The sequence below is a fragment of the Glycine soja genome, chromosome 7, assembly GCF_004193775.1.
Source record: "Glycine soja cultivar W05 chromosome 7, ASM419377v2, whole genome shotgun sequence".
NCBI classification, from domain to species: Eukaryota; Viridiplantae; Streptophyta; class Magnoliopsida; order Fabales; family Fabaceae; genus Glycine; species Glycine soja.
In genome coordinates this window covers 31,561,098-31,574,303 of record NC_041008.1, presented here as the reverse complement: position 1 = coordinate 31,574,303, position 13,206 = coordinate 31,561,098, and the positions used below count along the sequence as shown (strand labels likewise).

Below are 13,206 nucleotides of genomic sequence, written 5' to 3'. Positions count from 1 at the left end.
ACCAAAGCCTCAACCATATTTGATTCAACTCTGGTCACTTCTCTTTTACTCTCATACAAATCCTTCTGTAGTTGTTTTATGCTAGCTTTATATGATTTACTCAGCTCTCTCTGTAGATTTAGAATTAATTTAAGTGATACGATAATCAATATATTATGAAGAAGTTTTTTATATTCTAGCGTAAAAGGTTTGTGTTTTAGTTTTTTTAATGAAGAAGCAATGTTCAGCGTCATATAACATTGGTGGTTATTTATTATGTTAGTGGGAAGAAGAAACTGAGGAGAGGGAGTAGTGGGGGATAGAGAAGAGAGATATGATGGTGTTTTGGTCTTTTGATGTATTGAACTGGGAACAAAAGGTTGTCCTGTAGATAATTGAGTAACAAGAAAAGAAGTTTTTTTCATGTCCCTCAACCTCTTTTATGTTTTGTCCCATGTTCATTTTTAAAATAATAAAATCAAACATTGAACAAATGTGTTTGTCCTGTTTTGTCCCTTACTTTTTAGCAAATCAAACAAACAAAACCTAACATAAATATTTATTGTTAGTGGAACAAGTCTTGGTTCTTGGTTTTCAGTAGAAAAGATAAAATAAATGAATACAAAAGAGGAGGGGAGGCACATGGACTGATTTGACTCAAGCAGACTTAGTCTACGTAATTTCACCAGTTCCAAATTCCAAGTAATCCCAGTTAAGTCCTGACAAAATTTGACCATCTTATAAAAGTAGGCCTAAGTTATGCAGTTTCTAGAAAATGTTTCAAGCCGCCAAGATAAGGGAATTAAAAACATGCAAGAAGAGAGGAATTGACAATAAATACAAAATGCATGCTTCATGAAGAAGAAGAAGAAAGGCACAAATTGATGAATAAATAATAGCAAACAGAGCAATATTGCCAGCACTACTCTTAGCAGTTAGCACAGGTAAAGAAAAAGAACAACTTAGGAGAAATGCACCAAGAATGCCAAAAGAAAAACTACAAGAGACACTCGTGTTCACTTATAAATCTGATCTTCTAGGAGCTGAAGCCCCATTTGAAATTTTTGCAGATTGCCTTGAAACTGGCAAGAGCAATACTTGAGGCCTAGAAGCACAAGAGTGAAAAAAGTGCCACTAGTCGCAGGATTGTGTGAAAAATTCCAAGGAAGCTTTGTTGTCCCCTACAACATCATACAAAGAAGTAGGAGTTGCTAAGCACTTTGGTGTCGAATTGCCTACAATAGACATGATAATAATGATTCAGGGAATTAATTCAAATAATTGCAATATTTCAAGTTGAAACTAGATTCAGTATTTAATACAATAAAGGAAGTAAGGGGTAAGGCAATGCGCCAATGCCTTCATGCAATTTGATCTTACTCCAATAGGTCAATCACAATGTTTATCAACATATTCAATGTTAAGAAAAATCCATTAGCAATTAGTCAATCAGCATGTGACTATTAGAATATGTACCTGTTCTTCATAATCATTTCGTTCACGTATGCTTGTAGCTAATCCCATTATGTATGTGTCAACAAGGGCTCGCTCTTTATTCTAGTATATTTGTATTTTTAAAGATGGGATGACAATCCAGCACAGACCTAAGCATCATTAGGAAATAATAATCAGGCATCTATAATAAGAAATTAGGAACATTTTATTGGTTTAAGAAACACCCTTACCCGAGCTAACCTTGACTACTCTTTACACTTACCAGTAGATTTTGTTGTTTTAAGTTATCCTTTAGCCTATGTACCAACTAAAAAAATTAGTCAGAAGATTTTTTTAATAAAGATGTGTACATGAAATCATCTTGTACATGAACTTATGTAGTTCTAGTTGATGGACAAAAGTACATTTTTTTTTCTGGCTCATAAACTTACACATTAGAAAAATAAAAAAACTCACTAGTGAATCAGCATCCCATGTTGAAGCAGACTCCCCCAAGCAGAAAACCCCTCTATAACCCTTAATCATCCTTTGATATCAGAAACAAAAACGATGCTTAGATCTAAACATTTCAGCTAAAACAAAACCACATGATAGTGAAGCAGGCATCATTAATTGGTACTGAAACATAAACAAATTTTGTATTTTAATCACCAGTCTACCAATTTTGTTGCTTTACCAGTTGACTCCCCAGTGCGATTACTTTTTGTGCATTTATGTCTCGAAAAAATATTCAATGGGGAGTTTTCTCAGCGGAAAGCGCACCGGGTTGTGAAGTATTTAAAATTAAAACAGATGAATTCGAGTATCGAACACAGGGAACTAATGTTAGCATGAATTAAGTTCAGATTCAAAGCATTGTTGAGAGAACATGTATAAGTGATAAATTCAAACAGAATTTAAACTAAACTTGTATGCTAAAAACAATAAAATGCAAGGTAAATAAAATGACAACAATAGGTAGATATGTTGGGTCTTTCTAACAAACTAGCTGATGCGTAGAAATATATTTCTCTAATCAATCGTGCTCTTGTGTTCTATGCTGTAGCCTAAATTACTAAACCCTCGATCCCTTATCAGGCTAAATATCCAGGCTTCGTCCGCAGATCCCTCATTTAAGACTACACTCGATTTAGACATCCCTCTTAGGTTTAGACTAACTTAAACTGAGTTTCGTCCGCAGATCCCTCATGTAAGACTAGACTCAGCTCAAATAGCTTACTGAAGTTTAGCCTAATTTAGCCTAAGCTTCGTTTGCAGATCCCTCATGTAAGACTAGGCATAAACTAAACAACATTACTGTAACAACATAATTAAAACCAAAACTTAACCCGCAGATCCCTCATGTAAGGCTAAGTTTCAATCCTGCTTCAATCAAGTTGTAAGGCAACAGTACATTTCCCAATGCTAAAGTCACCTAACTGTGCACACAAATGGGTGATCAGACCAAAAGCATACAAACATTAAGCGTTGAAGGAAGCATTGAACAAAGAAAACATAATCAATTAGATATTAGGTATTTACATCAGCTATTCATTAGAAATCCCCAACTAGGGTGTTTAGCCAGCCATTACAAAGAAACCCTAACAATAAATAAGATTAAAAGCAGAGAATGATAGTTCCTTACACAAGAAGGGGGATTCCCCTTCCCCTTCTCAACATCTCACACTCACTCTCTACTCAATAATCTCTCTCTAATGACAAAACCTAGGCTTCAATGCACAAGTTGCTCATCTTTGCTGCTTCCAAGGCTCTTTTCCCAAAATAGGTACTGTGGATATTGTAGAATTTTGTGCCCTAGGAATTCTCTACCCTAATTCTGCACAAAACAGGCTTTAAATAGGCTCTAAAATCGTGACGTTGCGCTTAGCGCCACCCTCATGCTTAGCGTGAGTAAGTGAAATTGGGCTTAGCGCCAGTCTCAAGCTTAGCCTGGCTGAAGGCACCTGCTGCGCTTAGCGCACTGATCTCGCACTTAGTGCGCGGCTTTGATGTTGATGCTCTGCTAGATTCTCCTTTGCGCTAAGCGCTCTGAAGCTGCGCTTAACGGTGGATATGCGCTTAGCCCAACTGCCGAGCTTAGCCCAACTGTTACATTTTGCAATTCAAAACTTAGCCTCTTTTTTACCTGAAAATGCACAGATTTCATCATTAAATCCAATGGAAATGTTCTAGAGACAACATTAACCATAAAACAAGATTTATTTACCAAATTTACTTCAAAATGACCATAAATTGGGGAACTATACAAGCTTTGGAAAAGGATTTCTATACAAAAGTTAGTCGTATACCAAGAGAAAACAACACTGGAGACTCAGCCTTCCATTAATCAGCAGAAAAGAAAACGAATTCAAGGGCAGAAGTAGAAAATGAAATTGCAATTTGAAGCAGAAAACAAATTTTTATTGCTACGTGAACAGTGCACGTGAATAGTAACACCAAACTGAAAAATGCAAAACCCTAAAATTTTCTCTCTTCCCTTAACAGACTCCATCTACTAAAACCCCGGTGCTGTTATATAGGTCCTCAGCCCCAAAGCTTATAAATCTGTTTTAAGTCCAAGCCAAAAAACGAAATAAAATAAAACTGGACGAAATAAAATAAAATTGTCTGCTCTCTTCAAGTCCAAGCCGGTTCAGCCCAATTCTGGATCCAAGCCCAATTGGTTATAATTCTCCTGAAATTAAATCAAAAAAACAAATTTAGTCAAGTAGGCCCAAATGATAAAACTGCATAATTAATTTGACAATTAAGGCTAATCAGTAATTAAAATGGTAACAAAAAGGGTTAAGAAATAGGAGAAAATAATGACACATCAGAGAGAATGCAGAGAAGGGGTAGGCAAAATCTGGCAATTGTGAGTGTAACTACCGTTACACTCACTTAAGCATGTTTCGACACTTTCGCTTAGCGGAAAGCTGCACTAAGTGAGCCAGAGAGATGTTTGGTTTCTCAACAAGGCTCGCTTAGCGGATATGCGCGCTTAGCCGACATTTCAAATTCAAAATCAGTTTTTTTTAACACAGGCTTGGCTTAGCGCGTGGATCAGACCGCTTAGCGAGGTTTGCAGATCTGAAAAGCTGGAACTCTCGCTAAGCCAAACTCTGGCTGGCTTAGCTAAAATGATGCATCTTAAGTACAGAGGAGCATGCGCTTAGCTGATAAGTACTCGCTTAATGCTCACACTGTCGCAATGAATCTCGCTTAGCTGCCATGACTGGCGCTTAGCTTCATGGACCTCAGTTATGGCTATAAGGAATTGCGCTTGGCGACAATAGGTCACGTTTAGCCAAGGATAAGATGTCGTTTAGCGATCAGGCTGAAGCTTAGTCGAATTCAAATCGAATTGAAGTTAGCTTAGCGCATGAACAGAGATGCGCTTGGCGCGAGGCTTGCGCTTAGCGAAAGGACTATTTTTCATAAAAAAGTTTTCTAAGTTATATTTCAGTCCTCTTTCCAAAAAATTGAAACCCTTATGTTAAACATTCAAAGATAGGCTGATATACTCCTATGTACGGATTATATAGCAAGTTCCAAATGATTAAATGCATGAAAAACAAAGATAACGGAAATTAAAACTGGGTTGCCTCCCAGGAAGCGCTTCTTTAACGTCATTAGCTTGACGCATAGCTTAATACCTTTAAGGTGGCGTGAAAGTCACAAAGAACACATCTTCCTTGAAGTTTCGCCTTTTAGCGAGAAATTCCATGAACTTCATATAGTCTGGAAGGACATTCCACATCATTTCAAGAAAAGGTGTTAGTGATTAAAGAAAGAATGGCACTTACAATTTCCTCATGCTCTCCTTGCCTTCCTTTCTTGACAATCATTTGATGAGGAAGGTCATTGATTTGGAGAATATTTTCTTGTTGGTTTTCTACTGTTGAGTACTTCTCCCATTGTTGTTGTGCTTGTTCCTCATTTTTCTCCTTATCTTTTTCTCTTGACTCATGCTCTTTTACAGGGCTTTTCTCTTGAGCTTCAGCCTCTACAAAGGATTTTTCTCGTCTGGACATAAATTGAGTTACTGCTTCTGCCAGCTCACCAACCTGGATTTCTACACTTTGGAGTGCTTGTTGAGTTGATTTAGTTGTTTCCATGAATTGCATCAATAATTTATCCAGATTGGAACTTGTTTCTGCTTCATTTTGATAGTAAGGTTGTAACTATGGTCTCTCTTGAAAGTTTTCTATTGAGTAGCTCTTACCAAAATGAATTTCATGATTTTTCATTGAATTTTGATTAGTTTTTGAGCTAGCATGGTATGCCCTGAATTCTTCAAACACACTTTCAAGATTAGGAGTTTTTTCTTCTTCATATTAATTGTAAGGACTTAACTCATGTTCCCACCCTTGATCGTGTGTTGTCAAGATATTCATTTCACCCCTTAAAAATCTCCAAATCTCACAAAACTAAATCATCTGCAGAAAATTTACTATGCATACAAAGCACTAACAAGAGCAGCAGTCACCAAGTCAAGAGAAAAACAAGCATAAACAAAAAGTATTTTCAAGTAATAAAAGAATAAAGAATAGACACCTAAAAATGAACTAACTTCCCAAATAAAAAGAAGTTCCCCAGCAACGGCGCCAAAAACTTGTTCGGCTTCCGGCAAGTGTACTAGATTGCACAAGTAGTATAAAACGTAAGAACCGAGTATCGAACACTCGGGGAACTTTTGTTATTTGGTAAGCTATTTCAACAAATAGGTATCTGGTGTGTAAAGGTAAGTTTGAATATGAACAGGTGTATAAACTATCTGTGCAAAAATAATGAAAATCACGCGAGAGAAATGATGTGTAAAAACAAGTTGAAAACACGTTGTCCTTCCTAATAAGTGCCTGATGCTAAAAAGATATTCTCTATCTAACAATGCTCGTGTGTTCTTATGGTGTCCCCTGAGATACTAAACCCCGATTCCTCATGATAGTTTAGCCAAATCCTGACCAAGCATCGTCCACAGATTCCTCTTGTAAGACTAAACTCAACCAGGACCACATTAAGACACACATACCTAACTAAGTTATCGCACCCTGATTCCTCGTGATAGTATGACAACTTAGCCCTGTACTATCAAGGACTTTAGAGTCAGACCAGTTTCCACTGTTAAATGACCCTAACAAAGCATGCATATATGTGATCAAGGTAAAGACATACTGGAATGAAAAGCAGATAGCACAGAGAACACACAAAACATCATTAAATATATAGAAATATATTTACATCACGTACCTACAGGGAAGATCCAACAGAGGATTTAGCTTTCCATACTAGGAAGCCTTCTTAACAACAAAGAGAAGAACAAGATGAAAGATTGCAAAAATACAAGTGGTAAGGATGTCTCCTTCACCTCTAGGATCTCACAATCACTCATACTCATCTCAAGCTTTCAAACTAGCTCCTGCTTCAAGCTCTGGTCTCTGCAGATCTTCACACAGCAAAATCTCTCAAAGCTCTATGGAACTTAGACCTTTCTCTCTCTAGAAACCCTAGACACGCAAAGCTCTGAATCCCAGTCCAAACTCCCTTCACAAAATCTGATTTTAGGCTTAAATAGGTGGCCTTGTCCGTGCTCGTGCGCTTAGCGCACGTATGGACCACTGATGTGTCATCATTTTCTCATATTTCTTAACCCATTTTGTCACCATTTTAATTACTGATTAGCCTTAATTGTCAAATTAATTATGCAGTTTTATCATTTGGGCCTACTGGATTAATTTTGTGTTTTTAATTTAATTTTAGGAGAATTATAAATAATTGGGCTTGAATCCGGAATTAGGCTTGGACTTGAAGAGAGCAGACAATTTTATTCTACCAAATCTTATCTTATCTAGATTTTATCTCATCTAGATATTATTTCATCTAGATTTTATCTCATCTAGCTATTATTTTATCTAGATCTTATCTTATCTTATCTAGATTTTATTTCATCTATATATTATTTCATCTAGATTATATCTTATCTTATCTAGATTTTATTTTATTTATGGGCTTGGACTTAAAAAACAGATTTGTAAGCTTTGGGGGCTGAGAACTATATAACAGCACCAAGGTTCTAGTTTTAGGCTCTCTCTCTCTCTCTTTCGGTTTTAGCTTTTTTATTTCGTTTTGAAGAATAATTCTAGTTTTCTTCATTTTCTACTACAATTTCGTTTGCTATTAATTAATGGAAGGCTAAGTCTCCAGCGTTGTTTTCTCTTGAGGATCAAGCACAACTCTCTTTGAGGTTTTATTATTACTATTGCATTCTGCTCAGTTTTTCCTCTTCACCAATTACTTTGTATTTGTTGCTATTAATCCATGCATGCTTAGTGCTTGATTAATTTTCTCTGCGCTTAATTTACGTTCATGCTTAATGATCAGTTTCGTTCATGATTAATTGGTGTATGTGTTGCTAAATCACATAATGAATGCCTTATGTTAAATTTCGCTTAGTAATTTAATTTAGGGTTCGATTAAGTGGTTGAACTGATAAAGGATAAATCCTCGTAATCTAGGATAAGACACTTGCTTGTGAATCATGGGGAAACATGTTTTAATTCTGATATTTTCTAATTCAAATTTACTTGCTGTTTAATTTACAAAAACAAACAACCCCCTCCCCAATTCGTTACTGTTTTATTACTATCTGTTATGAACGTTTGATTGACCATTGCTCGTTGGGAGACGACCTAGGATCACTTCCTAGATACTGCATTTTTAATGTTTATTTGATTCGGGTACGACCTCGATCAAATTTGGCGTCGTTGCCAGGGAGCAGTGGGCCAAAGATTCATAATAGTGTTTAGTTATCTTATTTTGTGTAGCATTCTATTTTGCGTTTCAGTTGCATTCCCTGTTTAGCGACTGTTTTAGCGAATGATTTAGCGACTGATTCAGCCTTTTGTTTTGCTGTGAACAGTGCTGAACAGTGATTAGCGACAGGAAATTAGTGACGGATTTTGCAATTTAATTAAAGAAATTTGTTTTGATAGTTAGAGTTGTTATTTTTGGCTGAATTTTTGTGTGGTAGCTTCTTTTGATTTGTGCGAAAAATACCAGGAGCACTTGGTGTGGCATTATTTGAGAGATAAAAATTTTTGGAACTTGTTTTTAGCAAAACTTAAAACGGTCATAACTTTTGCTCCGGTATCAGAATAACTATTATTATATATGCATTTGGGGTAGAAAAAAATTTCCCATACTATAGCAACCGGCTAAAGCCGGTCGGGGTTTCCCAAACTCCAAAAATCAGTCGTTTACTAAGTTTGTTTTATTTTTCAAGTATTATTGTCTTATTTTTCTAAACTTTGCTTAGGTAGTTTTCATAGTTAGACTTTGAATTTTTGTTTAAAATTTTTTGTGCTATCTTTTCATGATTTTAGGGTGTTCCTCACAAAATTTCAGCTTATTTTGATATCGTTTGAGTATAGCTGTACTTTTACCCCCTTGTTAGGTGTTGTTGCGAAACACATTATTTGCTGCATATAGTGCATGAATAGGGGCAATCTAGGTGATTTACAACCCTTTGATCCTGAAATAGATAGAACCTTTCATAGATTAGTTAGGCATAGTGCGCATCCTGGTCATTATGTGCATTTTGAGCATTCTGTTGAGGGTGATTCTGAATATTATGATTTTGAGCATTCCACTACTAATTTTTATACTGAGAACATGGCTCAGCCTCCACCTCGTGAGAGGACTCTTAGAGAGATGGCTGCACCTGATTTCACTTATGAAAGCTTGTGTAATCAATATCCTGATGAGGGTGTTCCATATGTTCTCAACATTGGACTAATACATTTGATGCCCAAGTTTCATGGTCTTGCAGGTGAAGATCCTCATAAGCATCTTAAGGAGTTCCATATTGTTTGTTCCACCATGAAGCCCCCTGATGTCCAAGAAGATCATATTTTTCTAAAGGTTTTTCCTCATTCTCTAGAGGGAGTGGCAAAAGATTGGCTATACTACCTTGCTCACAGGTCTATTTTCAATTGGGATGACCTTAAGAGGGTGTTCTTGGAGAAATTCTTCCCTGCATCTAGGACCATTGCCATCAGAAAAGACATTTCAGGAATCAGGCAACTTAGTGGAGAAAGCTTGTATGAGTACTGGGAAAGATTCAAGAAATTGTGTGCAAGCTGCCTTCACCACCAGATTTCCGAGCAACTCCTTCTTCAATATTTCTATGAGGGACTTAGCAACATGGAGAGGAGTATGATTGATGCTGCCAGTGGTGGAGCTCTTGGTGATATGGCCCCTGCTGAAGCTAGGAATTTGATTGAGAAGATGGCTTCCAACTCCCAACAATTCAGTGCAAGAAATGATGTTATTGTTCTTAGAGGAGTCCCTGAGGTGGCCACGAATTCATCTTCATCTACTGAAAATAAAAAGCTTGAAGGAAAACTTGATGCCTTGGTCAACCTAGTAACTCAGCTTGCCATGAATCAGAAATCTGCACCTGTTGCAAGAGTCTGTGGTCTATGTTCTTCTGCAGATCACCATACAGACCTCTGTCCTTCTTTGCAGCAATCTAGAGTCAATGAGCAACCTGAAGCTTATGCTACAAACATTTATAATAGACCTCTTCAACAACAAAACCAACAAGAGCAGAATAATTATGACCTTTCAAGCAATAGATACAATCCAGGTTGGAGGAATCATCCAAATCTGAGATGGACAAGTCCTCCACAACAAAAGCAGCCTGTCCCTCCTTTCCAAAATGTTGTTGGTCCAAGCAAGCCATATGTTCCTCCTCCAATGCAGCAACAGCAGCAACAGTCACAACAAAGACAACCAGCAACTGAGGCTCCTCCTCAACCTTCCTTAGAAGAGTTAGTGAGGCAAATGACCATCTAGAATATGCAATTTCAGCAAGAGACAAGAGCTTCTATTCAGAGTTTGACAAATCAGATGGGGCATATGGCTACTCAGATGAATCAAGGTGAGTCCCAAAATTCTGACAAATTGCCTTCACAAACTGTGTAGAATCCAAAAAATGTGAGTGCCATCACCTTGAGGTCTGGCAACCAAATTAAAGTGCCTCCACCAGTAGCAGCACCTGCACCTGAACCTGTCAAGCTTCATTCTACACCTGAAAAAGAGGATGAGATAGTTTCACAAAAGAAAAAGCTTCCTAACAAAAATTTTCATGCAGGTGGACCTTCTTCTAGTAATTCTGACTTATAGCAGCCTCATATCCCTCTTCCATTCCCACCTAGAGCGATTCCAAACCAAAAAATGGAAGAAGTGGAAAAGGAGATCTTGGAGACCTTAAGAAAAGTAGAGGTGAACATACCTCTGCTAGATGCCATCAAGCAGATTCCAAGATATCCCAAGTTTCTAAAGGAGCTGTGCACCCACAAAAGGAAGCTCAAAGGCAATGAAAGGATTAGCATGGGCAGAAATGTGTCAGCATTGATAGGTAAATCTGTTCCTCACATTCCTGAGAAATGTAAGGACCCAGGTACTTTCTGTATACCTTGCATTATTGGGAACAGTAAATTTGAGAATGCCATGCTAGATCTAGGAGCATCAGTTAGTGTCATGCCTCTATTCATTTTCAATTCTTTATCTCTTGGACCTTTGCAATCTATAGATGTAGTGATTCATTTGGCAAATAGAAGTGTTGCTTACCCACAGGTTTCATAGAGGATGTACTAGTTCGGGTTGGTGAGCTTATTTTTCCTGTTGATTTTTATGTTCCTAATATGGAAGAGGGATTTTCCCATGGTTCAGTTCCAATTATTTTAGGTAGGCCATTTATGAAAATAGCCTGAACCAAGATAGATGTTTATGCTGGCACATTGTCTATGGAATTTGGTTATATTGTTGTTCATTTTAACATTCTTGATGCCATGAAACATCCATCCGAGGATCATACTATTTTTCGTGCTGAGATAATTGATCAGATTCTTGATGATTATATGTTTGATTCTGTCCTTCATGGTAGGAAACATCCATTTTTATCTGATCTGCATGCTTGTCATTCCTTATGCATTGAATATGAATCTGAGTTTGAATTTGAACCTATATCTGACTTTTATGTTGAGAGTGAATTTAAATTTGAGTTTGGTTCTAATTTTTTGGGTGGTGTACCTCTTGATGCTGATTTTTTAGAGTCAGAATGCACTAACCATGTTGCAGGAAGTACATATACTTCTGACTTGCTTTATGAGGTACAGGCTGAGGAACCTTCTTCTTCTCCTACCATGGTTCCTACCACGGTCCAGCCACCACCCACACCAGAGTGGAAGCCCTTACCAGCAACCCTCAAATATGCTTACTTGGAGGATAAGGAAAAATTTCAAGTGTTCATCTCTGCCTCCCTTGATGCTGAGCAAGGGGAGAAGTTGTTGCTAGTGCTCAAGAAGCACAAGAAGGGAGTTGAAAGGACGTGTTAAGGCGCAATTCGTAAAGTTCCGTAACCTTACGGAAAAAGAATCAGCAAAAAAGGGGACAGGGGGTGTATTTAGTAAACAAGGGGGTACAAATAGCAATCAGGCCCACTTGGGCCTTCCAAGATCTTCCAACAGAAGGCGGTGCCTTCTGGTGGAACCAACCCAGCTCGCCTGGGCGAGCTGGGCAGCAACCACCACCCTCTTTTCCCTATAAATAGGGGGAGGAGGGTAAAACAAAAAGGTTCAACCCTCCTGATATCTAAGAATCACTTAAAATTAGTGAGAAAAATTGTTTCCATGAAGAAAATCCAAGCCAAGGCGCTTCCGTAACGCTTCAGAGACGTTTCCGTGGGCGATTTTGCGAAGGTTTTCCACTGTTCTTCATCGTTCTTCGTCGTTCTTCGGTCTTCAACCAGTAAGTTCCCGAAATCGAACTTTTCAATTCATTGTATGTACCCTTAGAGGTCCCCATTTATTTTGCATGCTTTTATTTTTATTTCATTTACTTTCTGTACCCCCTTTTGACGTGCTTTAGTCATTTATTTAAGTCATTTTCTCGCCTAATCAAAAATAAAATAAATTTCCACTGTTCATTTGAATTGTAACATCTTTTAATTTTTGTTCAAATGAAATCCGACCGTTCTGTCATGCCGTAACCACGTTTAAAACCAAAAAGAGGTAAAATAATAATATAATAATAAAAAAATATCTTTTAATAAAATAATCAAAAAAATCAATCGGACGTTTTTCTTTGTGATTTTTCTTTCTTAATCGAATTCACTAATAACCAAAGTGAAACTAAGGCTAAGATCAATTCATAAATCAAACTTTTGTCATCGCCTAAAAAGTCATTTTTAAGGTCCAACACCTTGAAATGGTCTTTTCCACTTTTATTGGTTAAACGTGGATTTCTAAAGCCTAAAATCAACACGTAGCTTTGTTACCTCTTTCAAAAAAACAAGAGATCATTAATGGTCCAATGCCTTAATGTTTTCTCTCCTTTCAAAAGAATCAAAAGATTGTTTAATGGTCCAACGCCTTAAATGACCTTTCATTTAATCAAAATATATCTTGCAAAAAAGGATAAAAATAATTTAACCAACGTTTAGTTCTCAAAGAACTACGTAGGTCTGATTTCCTTACCACAATTGAGGAATACGTAGGAGCAAGGGAAACACCTTTGTCGACCACAAAAAGATAAAAAAATATAAAAGGCATAAAAAGACATAAAAAACGTAAAAAAGGGAAGATAACACAAAATGCAGTCATATTCACACACTTGATTAAAAGTTGTCGTCCCTTGTGACGGACGCGTGGGGTGCTAATACCTTCCCCGTGCATAAATACAACTCCCGAACCTTTCACTTAAAGTTCGTAGACCACGTCTTTTTCCGGT

At 37.2% G+C, this 13,206-nt stretch overlaps 1 non-coding gene across 1 annotated transcript; it reads right to left on the bottom strand.

Moving 5' to 3' along the window:
• Positions 1–9,462: 9,462 nt before the first annotated feature.
• Positions 9,463–9,569, bottom strand: LOC114420814. The gene has a single exon (XR_003668447.1). It is a non-coding gene; the product is annotated as a small nucleolar RNA R71 (small nucleolar RNA).
• Between the last annotated feature and the right edge of the window lie 3,637 nt (positions 9,570–13,206).